This window comes from Pantherophis guttatus, chromosome 4 (assembly GCF_059756535.1).
Source record: "Pantherophis guttatus breed Tessera chromosome 4, ASM5975653v1, whole genome shotgun sequence".
Classification (NCBI taxonomy): domain Eukaryota; kingdom Metazoa; phylum Chordata; class Lepidosauria; order Squamata; family Colubridae; genus Pantherophis; species Pantherophis guttatus.
Window position 1 is genome coordinate 56,644,996 of NC_142066.1, and position 6,195 is coordinate 56,651,190.

General features: G+C 39.9%; 1 long non-coding RNA gene across 1 annotated transcript; it reads right to left on the reverse strand.

The window, feature by feature from the left end:
* Positions 1 to 1,193: 1,193 nt before the first annotated feature.
* LOC117664753 (uncharacterized) lies at positions 1,194 to 4,610 on the reverse strand. Its single transcript, XR_004591160.2, has 3 exons — positions 4,522 to 4,610; positions 4,322 to 4,394; positions 1,194 to 1,837 (listed from the first exon to the last, which is right to left on the reverse strand). It is a non-coding gene; the product is annotated as an uncharacterized LOC117664753 (long non-coding RNA).
* Between the last annotated feature and the right edge of the window lie 1,585 nt (positions 4,611 to 6,195).

Genomic DNA, 6,195 nt, shown 5'->3' on the forward strand with positions numbered 1-6,195 from the left:
TTGCATTAATATTGCATTCACCAAAGCAATGATCTTTGTGGTCTTCAAAGCAATTGTTCAAAGTTGCTAATCTGAGGAATTTCCCTTACTCAGTATTACAGTAATACTCAGTTGCACAAGCTAGCTTGATCAATATTATGGAATTCTAAAATTCAGAAGGCAGGAAGTTCCTCATCCTTCTCCTACTATAGTTTGTCTCAAGGGCAAAAGAATGTGTGATGCTATAAGATCCTGAAAAAACAATGACTGAATTTCCTTTCTTTTTCATCCTAATGCTATATGCAGCCATGAGGCAATCTCAGTTCAAATGGTAGTTAGAGCAATGGGAAATATTTTTAATCTTCTTCACATCATATTCCTGATCCAAATCTCTTCTACTCAAATCTCTGGCCCAATAAGGGAAAACATATAGATATAAATAATTATCTTTTGGCTGCATGCAAGGAAAGCAGCAGAAACAGCAGAAGTTTTTCTTTCTCTCCCCCAAACTCCGCCTCTGCGGCTTCCAAACCCCAGCCAGGGCAGTGGCCGCTCTGGTAGTGTGCTTCCCACTCTATGGTGACGGCTGGACCTGGATCCTACAGGGGGAACTGGCCCAGGCCATGGCTTCTGTGTGGGTGCTGGGCGCTGGCAGCATTGGCTACAATGACCTGGTGCTCACCAGCTTTGCCCACATCGATGTGGTGAGGCCTGGGAGGCACGCAACCGGAGGGGAAGGGTGAGTCAGGCACTCACACGGCTTGGCGCCTTTTGCCCTTCTGCATTCTATACACACACACACCGCAGGAGGGGAGGGGCTTGATGGCGGCGTGTAGAGGGAGCCTCTCTCTGCCGGACTCCCAGCTATGAGTGCACAGCCACCTGAGGACTCCTGCACCCCTGAAATAATAAGACCCCCAATAATAAGGCCAAGCCCTTATTACCTGTCCCCTGTCTTATTTTCGAGGAAACACAGTACCTCTAATCATTATTCTATGAAGAAGTCAGAACTTGAAATACCCATTATGTACAGTAAACTAATTTTATCCAAGTTATATCCAAGTTCAGGGCTTTCTGTGACCAAAATAATAAATGTAAATGTTTTAACAACATTTAGGATACTACTCTTAAATATTTAATTAAGGTACCTTTGTTCAAGCCATTGTACACTTAACTAGAGTCACAAAATAAAAAAATATCTACAGCTACAAAACTATTGTTATGTTGCTTATATTTTTATTGTTGTTCTCTGAAATAGTCGGGGTTACCATGGGTGGCTATATAAGTCGTTTAAATGAATAAATATTCTAAATCAGGATATCTATTAGTGCAGACACATTAAAATAAGAAATCTTTTGGTGTTGGTGAAACCAATTAAGCTAACTATGTCCGGCTGAACCGATTTACGTCACAAAAATTGATAGAAATATGTATGAGATACTTGGCTGACATTAGCTGAACTACTTCAATTGTAGAGAGGCGAAAAATTTTTACTGGACAATAATTCTGTATCAAATATGTAAGAAAACTAGAGAAATATTATACTGCCAACATGAATCAGATGTTATCATCTTCATCCTAATTTTCATTTTAGAAATCCCTTTTCTATTGCAAAAAACATCAGTTGAAAAAATACAGTAGTTCTCAAAACTTTTTTTCATGTCACTGATATTTTTACCCACAATTGTCAGAAAGCTACCAGAATTCCTGAGTATAATATATGGTGTTATATAGGAGTTTAGTTTTAACAAATGTTTCTCATTGCTTGAAGCTGTAGAACCAGTCCTAAAGCAGGGATAACAATTGGATTTGGTGTGACTGCAGGACATAAATCTCCATTCTTCATGATGAATTTATTCTGTATGAATAAATTTCAATTTATTAATCAAAACTTCAAACTTTCTGATGCAGTCTAAAATTTAACCTAAAATTGTATAATATACTTTTTTTTTGCCTGCATGTACATGTAGATATAGGTTGATAATGAGGTATAGCACTTTCACAGAATAGTTGACAGAGGTCAGTCACTTCCTCTTCCATTCCTTCAATCTGAGGGAAGCAGAGAACAAGAAGTTTTGACACCACACATGGTTCTGTGGGAAATGTGTTCTAGGAATAACTACTGAGAGATGTTGCTGGAGAAAAAGACAGCCCTTGATTTGGCCTGGCAAACTTGCAGTTGCCTCTGCTTCTCCCTTTCTCTGCACTGTGCTGTATTTGAACGAAGTCTCTCCCTGACTTTCTCTTAATTTTGTCCTTTATTTCTGTTCCTTCATTTCTCTGTCATTTATGAGCAGTACCGGAATTTATAATCCAGGACACAAAAATGTCTGATTCCTTTCTGTTTTACAAGATTGTTGATATTTAACAAGGTTTGACAGGCTGTTTTTTTTTTAACCAAACAATTCTCTGGACTCAGAGAATGGATGACTAGAGGCTAGTCTGTGGAAGAGCAAAAGAAGGACAGCTGACCAACCACATCTTTGCACAGGAATTTGTCTACTGATGAGAGCTCTTTATTTCAGAATGGGATAGCAGAAAAACATCAGACATTGATAATTCCTTGTTCTTTGTTGAGTTCAAAGGGCATGAATGCCATTGAGCTTATTATTAACAGCTCTTAGATGGAGGCAATCCTATTAACCAGTTCAGCAGCCTTGCAGTAGCTATAACTGTTATTCCTTTCATTGCCCTAGTTATTTCTGCTCTGGAGAACTCTGGGGATATATTATCTTGAGCTTCTTATGTCTATGCAATTCTGTTTTTATTGTCCTGTACCGTCTGCCAGATAGTAAATGTTCAAAAAAAGGGTGCCCAAGATGTGATGGATCTTTAAGAATGTTTTGAACTTTCTTAAGGCAGTGGGAGCTATAAAGCTCTTCCAAAGAAGGGAGAGGGCAACCAATGATCATCTGGGCAATGATGTTAACCTTCTGGAATGCTTTCCTATCTGCCACTGTGCAATTGGCAAACCATACACAGGTGCGGTAAGTTAAAATACTCTCTATGGTGCAGCGGTAGGTCACCAGCAGTTTTTCATTCAGTTGTTTCCTAAATCTCAAGGTAGTATAATCTCTCCTGGACCCTTTTGACCAGTGCTGCAATGTGAGCGCTCCAGGTCAGGTCCTCTTTTATGATAACATTCAGAAACTTAAAACTGGCCACTTGCTCCACTTGGTCTCCATTAATAAACATGGGCTGGATGTCTGATCTATTCCTTCTATAGTCCACTATAAGCTCCTTGGTCTTATTGGTGTTAAGGAGCAAGTTATTGCCTCCATACCACAAAAGCAACCGGTCCACCTCATCTCGATAGGCAGACTCATCCCTCCACCCACCCACCCCTGGAGATGAGTCCACCACTCTCATTTTTCTGAAGAAAAAAGATGCAAAGTTGTTAGGGGTGGGTCCTTGGTGCTTTCTGAGCTTGATTGTTTTCTTGTAGACGTTTCATTACCCAAACTAGGTAACATCATCATTGCTAGTCCTGATAGTACTGATGATGTTATCTATTTTGGGTAATGAAATAGGAAAACAACAGAGAGCATTGAGGATCCCTCATTTAAACCCTGAACTATGGATATACTCCTTTATTATCTAATTAGTTATTAATTATTATTAGTTAATCATGCAAAAGTGCTCAAGGCAAATAACTTTTCATTACACTTTTGCAAATGCTGAGTGCTTGAATATTGCTAAATGACAGGTAAGTCACTAAATTACAGGCTGCAAGGCAGAGTAAAGCGAATATTAAAACCTAATATTTGGGTCTCAGAATCTGGCACTTATGTAACATAGTGTAACAGCAGTAACACCTATGTTTTTTTATGCAAATAAACTGCGGTGGAATCCTAGGTGTTCTTTTGAACCCATCAGTCAAAAGATGCTTCACATTTTGCAATTTAAAGAATTGCCTTAAATAAAATGGATTTATCAGTCTTTAAAAATCCCTTCCACTAAATGACAAATACAATTCACTATTTTATGTTCAATTTTACCAGAAAGAGGCAATGGTGGGATTCAGCCAGTTCGCACCACTTTGGGAGAACTGGTTGTTAACTTTCTGAGCAGTTTGGCAAACTGGTTGTTGGAAGAAATCATTAGGTCAGAGAACCGGTTGTTAAATTATTTGAATCCCACCACTGGAGAGAGGGTTATAGTAGAAGAAACGTGATCTGACGTTCATTTGTTGTATAGCAGACATATGGCTGAGAACAATCTTTCAGCGAACATCAGTAACACAGCTCTATTTTACTTATTTGCTGGAATGAAAACAGTGTGGCTGCAAGGTCGATGGCGTGGGAGCATAGGGTAGGAACAGCTGATTATTTTTGTAAAATACCTTACGATCTCCAACCTACGTGAAACGGTTCTGACTGTAAAACGTGAAAGCAGCTATGCGAAAACGCTTCTGACTGTAAAAAGAAATGGTATAGAAAGCATTAATTTCGTCTATTCTCAAATCCGTACTTTCGAGGAAAAGACAAAAACCTCAGTTCCTCCTACTTAAGAGAATCAACTAGGAAGTTCAAGAATATTTACTTTTGGGTTACTTTTTGGGCGTCTGCTCTGCGGAGAAACGACTAATTTCTACGCCAGACTCCCATCTTTCCTCAAAACGATCCTACCCAGAATGCATAGCGCAATTCAGGGGAAGCTGACTGACCAATTAGAAGAAATGTGAAGCTCGCTTTGAAAGCCAGCCGACCAATCGGAAGTGAACGAATAGGCGGTGACAGGCGATTTGAACTTTACAACGGGACTGGCGGCAGACGCTGTTCTCAAGAGTTCGTTGGACCTTGGGAATAATCCGTTCTGGGTCTTTCCCTTTCCAACAGCCGCAGGACCCGGTGAAGTAGTTTAGTGACGGCCTAGAATTCGGTTGCCATTTCCAGATCTCGTCGGCAGCCGAAACAGTTGGCGGATTGGCCTTCTGCACACAGTACTCGGTTCTTGTTGAGATCCCGAGTCGGTACCGAAACTAACTGTCGTCTTACGGGGAAAGCGGGGTGGCTGTTCGGTGCAGGCACACTTGGAGAAGTGACTTAGGAGTAGCCCTGGTTAATATTAATGTTATAATTAATAAAAGAACACCTTTCAAGTGCTCAAAATCTGTCAGGTCTACTTATGAAATAAAGGGATTGTATTCCTTTTTTAAAGTAAGGGACGCGGTGGGTCAGTGGCTAAGACGCTTGTCGATCCGAAGGTCGGTAGTTCCTTAGCGCCGCCTGACGGGGTGAGCTCTTCGGCTTAGAAACGGAGCCCCTAAGACCCGGAAAACGGGGGAACCTTTGTACCTTCACGGTTCTGGATGGTCATAGAGAAAAACTGTCTCTGGGATCGTTAGTAGATCGAAAACGACTTTGATCACATACAATCAAATGCTATTTATTCTTGGTCGGGTTGCCCACAAGTTAATTTGAAAAAGGGTGTTCGTGCCTATTAAAATAGACTTTTCCATGCCTGGCTAACCCCCCCCCCCCCAAAGTCCTATAGTAATTCAATTAGGCCAACGATCCGGAGGGCAAAATGTTGGGGTAGGCTGTTTCTTTACATTCCTAATTCTCCACTGTTAACAAAAATTTGACTACTGTATACTCATTTTTCATTTTGCTTTTTTTCTGGGCCTCTTGTTTTTTTAAAAAAAAATGTTAACAAGCAAGTTAGGAAATTATCTTGGGGCAGCATCACACTTTTTTTTTTGGTATTTGTATCACTTTCTTGATGCTGAAATACACTCAGATGAAAAAGAAATGTGGCATCTCTACATTCTTTTTCTTACATAGCTTGTTTAAAAAATGTTGGAATTATAATTTTGCATTACATGATGCTATTTTCCTAAGCTTTTGTTTCTGATCTAATTCCAGTATGTCCCTTAAGTTAAAATTGGGTAAGGTGATGGGAATTAGGATCACTAGGAAATAGCTTGATGTACATGAAGTGAATCTTAAGGTGAATGTGAAGAAGCTCCTTACTACAAAGCCATCAGAAGTGATTGCTCTTTTCAGAGAAGACAGGTCTTATTAAAACCCACATTTATAGTCTTGCAACAAATGAATGCATTGATTAGCCAGTACAATCAATCAATGAATGTCTTTTGCCCTTAATCCCTTGTGGCTGAGCTGAGTTGTAAATTTGTTGCCTTAGCAGCATTAAAGCAAGCAAATTTATTGTCCTTTCTCTTGGGCATTGAACTTCAAGAAGGTTGTTGAGACT